Here is a 15363-nt window from a genome sequence, read left to right as displayed (position 1 = left end):
AATAGCTACACTTTAGGACTGGAAATCCACAAGACTCCAGATTCAAAACAGAGAGACCTCACTTGTGACTGGGAGGTTAGGAAAGCCCTCAGGGAGCAAGTCACCCTTAAGCTGGACTTCGGGAGCTAATAGACCCACAACATTGTAGAATTTGAAACTGTGGACAAGTACCCATAAAAGAGAAAACAAAACTTGCATATAGTAAGTAGCAAACTATCCAATTTGCAAGGACCAGATTATGATTGTGTAGGGTGGTAAGTGCCAAAGTCTTGAGTGCAAAATATTTTCTATGTAAACAAGTAAGAGTGCAAGAATTTTTACATCTAAAGAGAACTGGGCTTAATCTAAGATATTTTCTTGCCTTTCCTGGCCCTGACTATATCATTTGCTTTGAAATCCCACCTAATAGTGACTGACATAAATCAACAATAGCTCTGGTTGAAATTATTAAAGTGCAATGAGTAAATTGGCTGAAATCAGTCAAGTTCCAAAGCACCTGAAAAATACAGGTGTTGGATTGTTTTGCCTTGAACCCACTTTCCAGCTCTGTGATGCCACATATTGCTTCTACATATATTGAATTCAGAGCTGATGAGACTGGGGTTATGGGCTCTAAAGCAATGTGACCAAAATAGATTTATAGAACTTTGAAATGGAGCTCCCCATTAAAATCTTTAGCTAAATATTCCATTTCTATATCCAGGCAGTATTTAAATAAATGTATCCCATTGGTCGCCAATAGTGGCAGAGCATTAAAATCCATCCATCGCTAGTCCCAGAAAAACAATAGATAGTTCCCACATTACTGACAGTGGACTAGAAGCTTCTCCTTCATAGGAAAAAATAAACATGGTGAGAATTTAACAAAATCAAGGGACTCTTCTCCATTTAAAACAAGAGACTAACACAATTGTTCATAAAATGCTGTACCTGAGAAAATCTAAACTGAAAGTTCAATAACACGTAGATTTTCAAACACCTTTAATTTAACATTCTCAAAAAATTGTAAAGACCAAAGTCGCCAAAATTAGAGGGGAAAATGCAAAACATGAATCAAATTTGCTGAGATAATGAGATAGACACTGATGCTAATTGATGGAGAGCATGCACTTATTTATAGGATGATCACAGCATTTACAAGCACATAAAAGGACCCCAAAGTCGCCATTTTTAGAAAATGTGTTTTAATTGATTTTTGAGGGAGAGGAAAGGATTGAGAGAAAAACATCGATGTGAGAGAGAAACATGGATCGGTTGCCTCTTGCACGCACCCTGACCAGGGATCAAACCTCCAACCACCATATGTGCCCTGACCGGGAATTGAACTGTTGACCCTTCAGTGCATGGGTCAACACTCAATCAACTGGGCCAGGGTAACATTGCCATTTTCGTCCTTCACTTTAACCATAACTCAGGTAGTGCCTACAAATAAGTCCCAGGTGTTCATTTAAAATAATTTTTTTTATTGTTGACACTATTACACATGTCCTCATTTTCCCCCTTCTTTTCCCACCTCCACCCAGCCTCCCCTCTCCCTTCCCTGTAAAATAGTAATCTTTTCTACCTTGAAACTTAATTTCAGAATTTGACCCTAGAAGAAGGCAGTTTTCACCAACTTACAAAGTCCTCAAGCAAAAATTAGACTATCAAGAACAGTTAACGCTTTTCAAATTTACTTTATTGGAACTGGCTTGATAACTATTTACGATTTAGAAACATTAGACTTTGACACTAATGGTAAAATAAATTAACATTAACCTTTGTAATATTAACAGTGGATGTGCTAATAGAACAAAATGGGGTGCAAAGAACCTGAGATGAACTTTCAAGAGGGGAAAAAAAAAATGCAGACCAAGCCTGTGGGTTGTATACAAAGACTCTTGACCTAGAATATTATTAACCTGCCCAAGGTATTTGTAGAAACCTTTGTGCAAGGGGACTTACTGAACTTAACTTTAATAGGGTATAAACAGATGTAACCTCTGAGGTCATTTGGCTGTCACCTTCATTTTATGGGAAAGAAAATCAAGACCCAGGGAAGTGCAGTGCAATGACTTACTAGGATCACATAGCCTGTTACCAGCTCAGCAAATTCTGCATTCTTACTACTCCTTTCTCTATCTGAACCCTCCATGTTACTCTCACACCTTGTCATTTCACCCCTTGCACATGATGCCTCAACCATGCTGAGCTTCTTTCAGTCTTCCCCCAGTCTCTGCCCCTCTCTTGTCTCTGAGCCTTCACACTTCCTTGTTCTGGAACCCATTCATGCCAAACCCCACTCTTGCCGAACTCCATGTTCCTTAACCCCTAGCCATTGTCCAAATCAAAGCTTAGCAAGGCCTCCAAGCTTTCAGAAATCTAGGTTACATACACTTTCTCTTTGTCCCATTGCACCCTCTACTTTCCCCATGATAACATGCCAAACACTGTAACAATTGTCTGACTATTTGTTTGCACTATTAGACTATGGATTTTTTAATATCACATTCATCATCATTGCCACATTAAGTACAATGCTTGAAACATGTGAGTTGCTCAGTGAAAATGTTTGTTTAAATGAGTGAATTAATGAGTCAAGATCCCTAACACAAATGAATTTAGAACTGCACTCATCTAGGGTACCTGCCAATATACAATGGATAATGTACATTATTCTTCATAAGAGAGCACTGTTTCACAGCTATTAAAAGGAGGATTAGCACCACAGGAGATGAGGAACAAAACCAAGAGGCTAACATTTGAAGTGAAAGAGTGTGATGGTCCTCATGTAGACATTCACAACTGAAAAGTGGCGAGAGGAGGCTACGGTAGTTCTTTCCCCACCAGACCTGCTCATGGCCAGCTGATTAAAAGTCATGGAAGGAAATGCACCCTCTAACTGTGGATTCGTATGAGATGACTTCTCAGGGAGCATAATTATCTCTCTTTGCCACTTATTATTAAAGTCAAATCCCATGATTACTGATTACACACTGGACTTGATTCAGAAACATTTCCTGGTGCCTTGAGGGGAGATAAATGTAGAAATAACAAATGGGAATAAGAAGATAAATTTGTCTCTTAAAATACTCATGCTATAATTATTTTGTACTACTCATTTATGCAGGCAAGTCGGTCATTTCAATGTTTGAATTTTTGTGTTTCAGTATCCGCTGTGTCCTCTTGTTTGGAGACCCCAGATGATAAAATGGAGCATGGGCATTCTCAGCAATGCTATTTTCTCCCTTTTTCACTACCTTGATGACTCAATTACAATATATAGAACCCAAAATTGGAAAGAGAGCACTTGTGGAATTTTAAGAAATAAAACTATTTTAATAAAACAAACTATTTTGAAACTGGTGTTTACATTTCAGCCTAAAGCTTGAAGAGAAAATAACAGCAATTTGTTAGTGATAGAAAGCATCTTCTACCTATACTAATTATCTCACTTTTAATTTATTATATCATGGATAAGCTTCAATAAACAGCTTGCGTATTTTGAAAGCCTATTTAAGGCGTGGAATCCTTCCTCAGCGCTCCATATGTTGCTGAGTTGGCTTGTTGTGAGAACAACTTCTACCAATAGTCTGCCTTCTTGGGCAAATAGTGGGAAGAGAGGTGACTAATTCTTTGAATCTGAGCTTGACATATGTAGGGCATTATTTTTCTAGTTGGAGATGAAGGGGCTGTTAACAGTGGTTCAAAAGTGGTAAAACTCCTTGACGCTTAGTCTTACCTGCCTTTCTCAAACAAAAATTATGAACAAACAAATAAAACAGAAACAGACTCATAGGTACAGAGAACAAACTGATGGTTGCCAAATGGGAGGGGTTGAGGAGCTAGGTAAAAAGGGGGAAGGAATTAAGGAGTACAAATTGGTAGTTACAGAATAGTCATGGGAATCTTTTCTGTTTCTTCTCAATATGCTGTTCTCATGTGGTAGCCTGCAGTCTTGGCAGTGCAGCCAAGCCATTTACCATTCCCTTTCTCTGCTCCATTTCCCCAGCCTGTGATTGAACAGAGAAACCTGACCAGTGATTAGCAATGTGATTTGGTCCCAAATTGGCTGCATTTTGAGTGTGCCAATTCCATCAACCAAAAACCGTGGAATAAAGAAAGAGTGATTGGCAATATTGGGGCAAAAAAAAAATCACCATTCAATATCTTTAACAATAGTATAGTTACAAGGACAGTGAAGAAATTGTCGTTTGGCTCTACTGTTGGCTAGAGACCAGATTATATGAAAAGCATTCCTGGAAATAAAAAATCATTCCAGGAAACTCCTACAAATGTAAATAATATGCAACAAACATCCTTTTAAATATATGTCTAAGCTAATAAGAAAGTAGGGAAAGCCTCAGGGGAGCAAAAAACTAAATTAGAAATGAGCAGCATCTGACCTGATGGTTTTTGCTGATCCAACAAACTGCAGGCTGGGTATTAAAGACAAAGCAAGAAATATGCAGCCTTGGACCTGGTACAATGTAGGGAGCTGAAATGAAGACTCATGCATACCCCACATCTTCCAAGAGCTGCAATCTCAAATAAGCCAAAGGGACTGGGAAATGTTCTACCCACCAGCAAAAAAAATAAAAATAAAAATAAAAATAAAACGACTATATTTTTTCATAGCCTTAGAGAGGAAAAATTTTGTATTGTATTTTGTGAAAACAGATGTACTCTCAGATGAATTCAATTTGAGTTTATTTTAACTGCCATAAAATTTTATTGTAATGGTTCTAAGTAGGTCACATTCTAGGTCACAAGAATAAAAATATACTTTCAGCTTGTGAATCAGAAGTGCAATCAATTCAAAATAAGTCAGAAAAGGACAAAAATAAAATGAAAAGGAGTAGAAAAAGCAGGATGAAAAGAAAGAAAAATATCCACTATGATAAAAGTAATTCCAAAAATATTAGCAATCAAAATACTGTAAATGGATTAAACTCGCTAGTACAAAAAAGAACTGGAAAAAATGTTAAACTTAAATCAGTAGGTTTATTGTTAGTAGTAACATAGATAGTATGATCTTTAATATTTAATAGTTATAATATTAAAAGATACTGTTAATAAGTAAATGTATTACATTTATTATGAAACTGGGGAGAGTAAGCTAAGAGTTTTACCATAAATGAGATGGAGGTACAAAAGGAAGCCCAGAGAATTACTGGGACATAAATGCTCAAAGATGAACAAGACTATCTCAAGAAAACATCAGCCAGTAGGATGTGACTCCCACTGGCCAAATTTAGGACAATTCAAGCATCAAAATAATAATAATAATATAATAATAATAATAATAATAATAATGTTTTTCACTGATTATAACACATTGAATTTTTTAAAAGGATTCCCCGTGGTGTCAGTAGAGACTGTATGGTAAGGAGGCACTTTCCAACCCAGGAGGTGTCAGAGGAGGCCTGGTGGAGAGTTGGAATTCTCATCTTTGCCCAGAAATTTAAAAAAAAAATTTATAGGAGGACTTCTTTCTATTTCTGGGAAGATGGAGTAGAAATATTCCCTAGTCCTTCCACTAAATATAACAAAGCCCCTGGACAGTATACATAAAAAACAAACAAGAAAATTCTGAAAGGTGAAGAAGAGGCAGAAAGGCTAAAAACCTGGAGACCCAAAGAAGGGTATGGTGTGTGAAGCCCCAACAAAAGCCTGTTATCTCCAGCCAAATAATTGAGAAAGAGAAACTTAGCAAGACAAAGCTTTTAGAGAATAACTGCTCTACTCCCTCTAAACATCACAAAAAAAAAGAAAAAAGAAAAAAATATGTATATATAATCTCCCCACCTGTACCCACGGAGCAAAGTCTAAGTAAGGCGCCTAAATTTCCACCTTCCCCAGATGATAAAGAGGTACCAAACCCACCCATGCTCTCACCCACCAGGATGCATAACAGAAAAGGCAAAGAAATATTCTGGGAACTTCAGCCACACCCAGGAATAATAAACACTGATCTGAAACTGTCAGTGGAGAGCCTAGACTTTCATGCAATAATGAGGTGCCCCTAAAGAGGACTCTGCTCCTTATTACTTCTGGGCAAAGGTGAGAATTCCAACTGTCCACCAGGCCTCCTCTGACACCTCCTGGGTTGGAGAGTGCCTCCTTACCATATGGTCTCTACTGACACCACGGGGAGTGAGGGGGGGAGGTGTGTGCAGAAGATAGCCTAATTATTCCTGGATGATGGTGAAAGTGCTGACTCTTTGGGAGTTAATGAAGGCTGAGTGGGGAATATGATTTATACTCCCACCTGATAATAATGAGGCAGTCTCCCCTTCCTCTGCCAGAGCCAGCTAATTTGTCGAGAGGACTGGGGAAAGAGAGTCAACTAAGAGGGGGCTTCCTGGACTCAGAACAAATATCAAACTTTGGCTTCAAAGCCATCTCTTCAAAGAAGTCCAAATTGAATTAGCTCAGTCTATGGAGAAATTTAATGCTCCAGGGCATTGGTGAAAAGAATAAAGCAATCATCTAGCAACTGTTAGAGCTGAACACATAACATGGTCAGGGAAACAACCCAAATCAAGCCATACCAAAACCACTGTTGTCCCAGGTGGTGATGTGTTTACCAAGGCTGTGCCCTCTGAGGAGCAACATCAGAGTCTTCACACAGGGGAAGGGGGAAGTAGACTTTCCTAAAGTATTCCAGCTAGTTACTAAAAAAAAATAAACAGGCCAATTATTTGGTAGTGTGGACCACACTTTGGGAAACACTAATCTATCTGTTGCATATTAGTCTAAATGAGCCAACAGATACTCTTTGTTTCACTTACATTTTTTTCCCTAAAGACTAGTCTTGCATTCTTCAGTTTACCATAGTCCACATCACTGCATCGCATTGTATGTGCCACTTGTTTCACATACTTACACTGCAGCCCAGCTCCCATAGGCATTTTAATGTCTGCTCTTAAAGAGTGATGAATTAATCAACAAATTGTTAATTTTAAAAGGATTATGTGCAAGACATTATGCTAAATGTTTCTTGATCTACAAAGAAATAATTTAAAAGTCTCCCTTTTGAAGAAGTTTATAATCTAGTTAGATAGAATATCAATATAAAAATGTTAATAGGATTTTTTATATTATTTTTCAATTACAGTTTACATTAAATAGTATTTGATATTAGTTTCAGGTGTACAGCATAGTGATTAGGCAATCATATACTTTACAAAGTGATCCCCCCAATATTTCATGTACACACCTAACACCATGCATAGTTATTACAACATTATTGACTATATTCTCTATGCTGTTAATAGCATTTTTACTTGCAAAAAATAAATGTTTTATGCATCTAAAAGATTTCCATGAAATTTCAGTGATTGGGTTCAAGAGCAGAAAAAAACACTTGGACAAAGGATCAAAGAAACCGTAGAGCTAAAGCTCACATTATGAAGGGGAGTGGTGGAAAATAAATTTCCTGAATATAGACTAGAAGGTCTCTTTTTGTTTTACTTTGCTCAGTTGCAGCTTCAAACCAGTTCAGAGAGCAATGAAGAGAATTGTTTCTTTTAACTTAACTCTGTCTTAAAAAAAAAAAAAAAAGTTATTTGGTGATACACTGATGGGAGAGGGTGACAGTGCCATTTTAGATGATTCCTTCCTTATCATCAAGAGAGTAACCATAAGCACAGTCACACTAACATTCAAGCTTTTAAAAAAGATCTTAGGGGGAAAAATATATCAGAGCTCATATTTATGCACTCAAGAAAAGATGTTGTAGAGGGGAAGAATGTTTGAAGTATGAAACTTCTAGAGTGGAGCTCACAAATGAGCTCAGTGAGCAAGAACAAGATACACATGGAATGATTCCAAAGGGGCTGTACAGGACTCTTAATTTAAAACACCCTTCATTTCTGACTGATCATTTTTCATAGTTTCTATACTTTTCTCATGCTGTTGAGCATCCTTATGGTCAGTATTCTGTACTCTATATCTCATAGATTGCTTATCTTTATTTCATTTAGCTCTTTTTCTGGAGACTGCTCTTGTTCTTTCATTGGGGCTGGGGGTGGTTTTTGTCTCCCATTATGGCTGCTGACCAGTCAGAAATGAAGAATGACATAGCAGAAATAAAGAATATATTGGAAGGAATAAAAAGCAGATTAGAGGAAGCTGAGAATCAGATCAGTGAATTAGAAGACAAGGTAGAAATAATCCGTCAATCAGAAACCCAAAAAGAAAAAACAATTGAAAAACAGGAGGACAGTCTAACGGAGCTGTGGGACAACATGAACTTAACAATATCTGCATTATAAGAGTACCAGAGGAGACAAGAATAAGAAAGGGAGATAATTTTTTTAAAGAAATAATGGCAGGAAACTTCCCTAACCTGGTCAAGGGAAAAAAAAACACAAGTTCAGGAGGCACAGAGAGTCCCAAGCAAGAAGAATCCAAAGAGGCCCATGTCCAGACACATCATAATTAAAATGCCAAAAATTCAAGACAAAAAGAGAATCTTAAAGGCAGCAAGAGAAGAGCAATCTGTTACCTACAAAGGCCTGTCAGTGGATTTCTCATCAAAAACTCTACAGGCCAGAAAGGAATGGCATGAAGTATTCAAGGTAATGCAAAGCAAGGATCTGAAACCAAGACTACTCTATCTATCTAGCAAGGCTATCATTCAAAATAGATGGGGAAATAAAGAGCTTCCCAGACAAAAAAAAAGGCTAAAGGAATTTATCACCACCAAACCAGCACTGCAGGAAATGTTAAAGGGACTGCTGTAATAAGAAGAAAGAGAGAGAGAAACATAGGCATGAAGAATTAAAATGGCAATAAATAAGGACCTATCGATAATAACCTAAAGGACTTTAAGGGAGAGGTCAACAGCAATACAGTCATATTTGGGGACTTTAACACCCCAATGACTTCCCTGGATAGACTTTCCAGACAAAAAGCCATCACAGAAACAGTGACTCTAAATGGCACACTAAATCACATGGATTTAATTGACATTTACAGACCATTTCATCCCAGAGCTGCAGAATATACATTCCTCTCAAGTGCACATGGGTCATGCTCAAAGGCAGACCACATGTTAGGACACAAAACAAGTCTCTACAAGTTCAAGAAGATTGAAATCATATCAAGCATGTCAGATCACAATGGCATGAAATTAGAAATCAACTACAGTAAAAACACTCAAAAACATTCCAACACATGGAAGCTAAATAGCATGTTATTAAACAATGAATGGGCCACGAATAAGATCAATAAAGAAATAAAAAACTTCCTGGAAACAAATGAAAATGAACACACAACCCAAACTATGAGACACAGTGAAAGCATTCCTGAGGGAAGCTCATAGCACTGCAGGCCTACCTCAAAAAGGAAGAAAAATTTTTAATAAACTACCTAAACCAACAACTTAAAGAATTAGAAAACTCCCCTGTGAAGCCACCCAGACCAGGGCTTTCATTTGCTGGGACTTTTTTGATTACTGCTTTGATTTCATCAGTTTTGATTAGCCTATTCAGGTTTTCTGATTCTCCCTGATTCAGTTCTACATTATCTCACTCTTATGTGGAACTTCATAAACAAAGTAGACTGAGGAACAAAATAGATCCAGAGACACAGAAGCATGGAACAGATTGTGAATCTCAGTGGGAAGGTGGGGTTGGGGGAGTGAGTGGGGAGAGATTAATCAGAGAACTTATATGCATATATGCATAGCGCATGGACACAGACAATAGTGTGGTGAAGGCCTGGGGTGGTGGTGGATGTGGGGTGGAGGGGGACAATGGGGGGAAAGAGGAGGGTTATCTGTAATACTTTCAACAATAAAGATAAATTTTTAAAAATTAAAATTAAAAATAAAATAAAACAGCCTTATCAGAGCCAGAACAAATGAGAGCCCTGTAATCGAAGAGGGTAAAAGAAAGTCTCAGGACCTGTAAGAACAGTGTCTCAAAGGTAAAGAAGGAAATAACAACTTGAGGCTTATGTTTAAAAAAAGGAGCTAAGGACAAATAAGTAGGCCTTTAATGTTTTGTTTTGTTTTTTTCTTGAGTAGGCAAAGAACTTTATTAACCTTTCTTTCAAACTTTATTCTGAGGCTTCTTCAACTTAATGAGCTGCAAAAAATGATTTGTGTATAAGCAAAAGCTGAAAAGGGCTACAGTGTCCAAGAGACTTGGGCTTAAAAATATTAGAGATCTAGATTTCATCAGATCCATGAACAAAACTGGAAAAAGCAATCACAATATAAAACAGCAGCTCCCAGTAACTTCTTCAAGTTTTATCTTCTTCAGAAGTTGACTCAATTCAGTTTGCTTCATTCTAGAAGCCTCATCAAAATTCTCCACAAAATCCGGAACTTTTTCATCATCATCCTCTCCTGTAGCAGGTGGTGCTTTTCCATCCCCAGACTATTTGGGCTGAGCTTCGCCAGTCTCCTTAAAGCAGCCAGGCTGCCTGCCCCACGCTGGTCTGCGGTGCTGGGTAGCACCTCTGTCAGCTGCTTTGAGCAAAGCCTGTAATGATCAAAGCGTTCGCTGCCGAAGAAGCCTGAACTTTAGGGTTGTTCAAGTGGATCACTGCTCCTTGGTTGGTGAACATGTTTACCCCTAATTTCTTTAAGGAGAACTGAAGTTTTCATCATCTGCTGTAGCTTTACTGTGAACCACCTTCTTGTTTCTGCGGCAGTTCCTTCCTCACCAGTGCACACTTGTGCCTGCAGTGTGGCGAGTTTCTCCTGATTCATGATAGTTTCCTTCAGCTTGTTGAAGGGGAAATGGGCTGCGTGGAGGACCCGCAGGGGTTGGCTGTCGAGGGATCTTGGACACACAGGCTGAGAACAAGTGATCACTCCACAGGACCCAAAATGGCAGCTCAGGCCTTTAGTGTTTTAATGCTGTGTCTCAAAAAAGTATAAAGGAAAAGAGCAGAGACAGAAAGCAGAACTGCTTAACTTGAATGTTTCTCACATCTTTTCAATAAGGAAACCCCAGGTAAGTCAACATTGGATAGATTAAGCATTGGTAGGAGTTGAATACTAATATAGGCCAAAGGATGGTAAGTTAGCAAGTGGGAGGTGTAAATGCTAGCCATGATTTGGAAAGAGCCCAAGCGTCCATTAGTAAATGAGTGGATAAAAAAGCTGTGGTACATTTACACCATGGAATATTACTCTGGCATAAAAAGGAAGAAAATTTTACCCTTGCGACAAATGGATGAACCTGGAGAACATTATGCTAAGTGAAATAAGCCAGTCAGAGAAAGAGAAGTACCATGTGATTTCACTCATGTGGAATGTAATGAACTGAACTTCCAAGCAAAACAGACAGACTCATAGATAGAAAGCAGGCAGCGAGCTCTGGTGGGGGAGGGGGAGCTGGGGGGGAAGGATTGAGCGATAACGGAAAAAAAGAGAGCCCCTGGGCACGGACAACAATGTGGTGACTGCAGGGGGGGGGGGGTGGAAGTGGAAGGGTGTATAAGGGGATAAATGGTGATGGAAAAAATAAAATAAAATCTCAAAAAGATGCTGTGTGTGTTTATATAATCTCCATTACCCCCTTACTCAATTGTTTACTTCAGTCAAACCATCTGTGTTTACTGTTCCCTGTGCTTGGCTTTCTCCCTCAGGTCTGACTCAGATGTTCCCCCTTAATTCTTTGCGTGCCTGCTCCACCCTTGTTATTCTCTCTTCACATAACTAAAAGGGGATGTTTGTTTGTATAACTCATTTGGAACATAGCATGCACCCCCTCTTTGGTTGTTTATGTGTAGAGACTGCTTTCTAGATTGGATTTGGGTCAAGAAACGCAGAAATCAAAAGTGCCAAGTAGAATTTTTCTTTTTCTTCTTCCCCTTTTTCCTCCCCCTCTTCCTCTTCTATGTAGAACTGGGTTTGAATCTCAACCCAAGGCAGTTTAAGGGTCGTTATTCTTTTTTTTTTTTTTTCTTTGCTTTTTATTTTTATTTTAAAGAAGTTATTTAGAATCTGAAAGAATATATAAACCTTCTCACTGATCTGGATCATTAAAGCTTCCTTTCAGTAAACTTTACCAAAATTATTATCGTTATCTTTTCACTGTTTCAGATTAAGAGGATTTAAACAGCTGAGCAGCGGGGGAAGGTGACACAAACCGTTCCGAAGGCGCTGAAAGACCCGCCGCTGTCGTGCGGGCGTTTTGATGCTGGACGCGGCCCCCTGCGCGAGACACGCGTGCCCGCGCGAGTGGCAGCGCGCACTGCCCCGCAGGGCGCACAGCCCGCAGCGCGCACAGCCCCGCAGCGCACAGCCCCGCAGGGCGCACAGAACCGCGGCGCGCACAGAACCGCGGCGCGCACAGCCCCGCAGGGCGCACAGCCCGCCGCGCGCACAGCCCCGCAGGGCTCACAGCCCCGCAGGGCGCACAGAACCGCGGCGCGCACAGCCCCGCAGCGCACAGCCCCGCAGGGCGCACAGCCCGCAGCGGGCACAGCCCCGCAGCACGCACAGAACCGCGGCGCGCACAGCCCCGCAGGGCGCACAACCCGCAGCATGCGCTCCCGAGCAGTCTTTTTGCCGCTATTGGAAACAAGCCGCGATCATTTTGTCTCCCACAAATCTCTGCCGCGTTTTTCTCAAGGATCGTTATTCTTAAGGGTTAAATTTTCTTAGCTACTTTTGGTCTTGAATTTCATGTTAAGTTGACATTCATTTATATCAATCCCTGCTTCCTTAGTGTAAAGCTACTACCAATCGACACATTTCCACAGAGATTGACAGATGCTCCAACACTCTCCTCCTCTTTGTCACAGAGAAGTCGGATGTCAATCAGTCAGAACAAAGGTGCTCACTAACCCTGGCGTTTCTGCTCCATGCAAAACCAATCGGCATGGGCTCAGCCCCTCCCTGTTCCAGGCACTGAGCTGGGGTCCAGTGAGGGGTCAACGATGGATAAGAGGCCTCTACCTTTGGGCCAAGAGGCAGTATGCAGCGGCGCTTATTACATGGCCTTGGATTCAGGCAGACCCGATCCTTACCAGCTTTGTGAATCTGGACTTATTATTTAACTGTCCTTGGCCTTAGTTTCCTTATCTGTAAAATGAGGACAAATAATAATACCACCTCAAAGCGTTGTTTGATGAGAAAATGAGAATTCTTTGAAAGCATTATTCAGGGAGCCTGACAGAAAGAACAACCCTCAATAAATATTAGCTACAATAATTATGTACTAAAACAAGCTCACAGTCTATGTGAGAAAAGACATGCAGTCTTGTCAGCCTGCCTGGAAGTGCTTTATCACAGGTATAAGTTAGTGCTTTGGGAGCAGAAAAAGAGGTGCCCTTCTGAATGAAGGACTCGGAGGGAGCTTTGCAGATGAGCAGGAACTTGAGGTAGACTTTAAGTAATCTTGGAGAATAGAGAAAAACCCTCACTGGGTCATTTTTATTGTCCTTTGTTCAGTGTAACTACTATGTGTATGATTCCCAGAAATTAGGAGTTTGACTGTTATTTTATCCACATTTGGAAGCCTCCTAATACTCATTGTACAGCCAGCTGTTTAATTAGATGAAGTCTGTAAGGTGGATAAAGTAACATAAAAGACATGTTTCCCTAGAATTGCCAAGGGAACAATTCCATGACTAGTTCATGGCTGTGTCAGTAAGCTTTATTATGTTCTTGTTGAGAAATGACTGAGACGTAAGAAACATTCATCTACTAGAAAGACAAAGGAGGGCCTGCAATTTCAAGTGGATTCCAATTGGAAAGTACTGAAGGAAAGAAGAAAGTCCCATATCTTGTATCTGGCATTCAAGGCTCTTCATCACCTGACTCTAAACTTCTCTTCTACCTTAATTCTCCATATTCTCCAATAAAGGGTCTATGTTCTTTAAAAGATTTGTTCACCCTCTCCCCCAATACATTTCTCATTCAGCCCTTGCTCATCATATTCCTTCTCCTCTTTCTGTTTTCTTGGCCCATTCAAATCCTGCCCAAACCTTGAGATCCAGGTCATAGGTCCCCCCTGTGGAAATGTTAGCTCCATCTCACAGTCTTCCTTTCAGCACCAGCATCACTCAGGCGTCATTAGGGACCAGTTCTCTTCGACTCCTCTCTGTAATTAGTGTAGAGATCAGTCTCTCAAATCCTACTGGAAATCCCTGGTCACAGGCCTTCTTAAATTTCATTAATGTTCTCAACTACATTTAGCACCATGTGTGAAACAGGTGTTTAATAAATAGTTGTTGGATTCTTGTTCTCATTTGCCTTAGGGTAGGCACATGCTGGCCATGAGAATTCTCATATTGAACACAATCCAGCACTTCCTCTTTCAGAGCTTGCACATCAGCAGTGGAGTCAGCATTGGTCAGGTGGACAAGACAGAGAAACTCTTACATGAGGCAGGAAGTGGTCAGTGCCCTAGATTTCCAAAGTGAAATTCAAAGGAGAAAGATCCTAATCTGTCCTCTCATTTGTGCATTCTCAGCACCTAACTCAATGCATGAAACATAGTAAGTGCTCAATATTTGTCCACTAAGCTGAAGGAGTGACTTCTACTTATAGAGTCAAGGAAGCCTTGAAAGGAAGGTATTTTATTAAGACTTATCTAGCCCAGCCAGGCGTGGCTCAGCAGTTGAGCGTCCACCTAGGATCCAGGAGATCGAGGTTCAATTCCTGGTCAGGGCAGATGCCTGAGTTGTGGGCTGCAGCCAATCAATGACTCTCTCATCATTGATGTTTCTATCTCTCTCTCCCTCTCCTTTTCTCTTTCTGAGATCAATAAAGATATATTTAATAAAAAATAAAAAAAGACATCTAGAAAGATGAGTTGGAATTGAGAGGTATAGATAGAATTAACAGCATGAACAGAAAACCTTGAACAAATACTTTTCTCTTAATATCCTCTATCACACATTTTCCTGTTCACTCATCTCCCATACCGGACAGCCTAGAATTTGAGATTTGAGCCATTACCACCTTGTGTTCCAGGCCTCAGTGAATTTGGAGCCCTGATACCCAATCATGGCCTTCCGTCACCCCATGAACACATGGCTCCATGAACTACTAACAGCACATTTGGACAAGCTCCATAGATTCAGAGTATCTTCCTTAATAACCATCTGGCAAGTGCTTTGCCCTCACCAGCCCTTGCCCCACCTTCTGTAAATTTAGGTTGGCGAGTGAGAGAGCAGGGGACACAAAATTGGGTATCAATTTCAATATCAAGAGGGATGTAACAGGCCTGGAACTATGTCTGGATTGTCCAGAGGTAATCCTATCAACCTTCTAAAGCAGGGGTGGGGAACATCTGGCACACTGGCCATTTATAGCCTGCAAAATCATTTGGTCTGGCCCTGCCAAGGCAACTGCAGGTAGGACTTGAAATCCAATAAATCTAGGAGCTTTTTTCATAGCTAATTTTTAAG

This window comes from Miniopterus schreibersii (assembly GCF_964146895.1).
Source record: "Miniopterus schreibersii genome assembly, chromosome: 1".
Classification (NCBI taxonomy): Eukaryota; Metazoa; Chordata; class Mammalia; order Chiroptera; family Miniopteridae; genus Miniopterus; species Miniopterus schreibersii.
The sequence above is the reverse complement of the archived record's forward strand: the minus strand, read 5'-3'. Positions refer to the sequence as shown.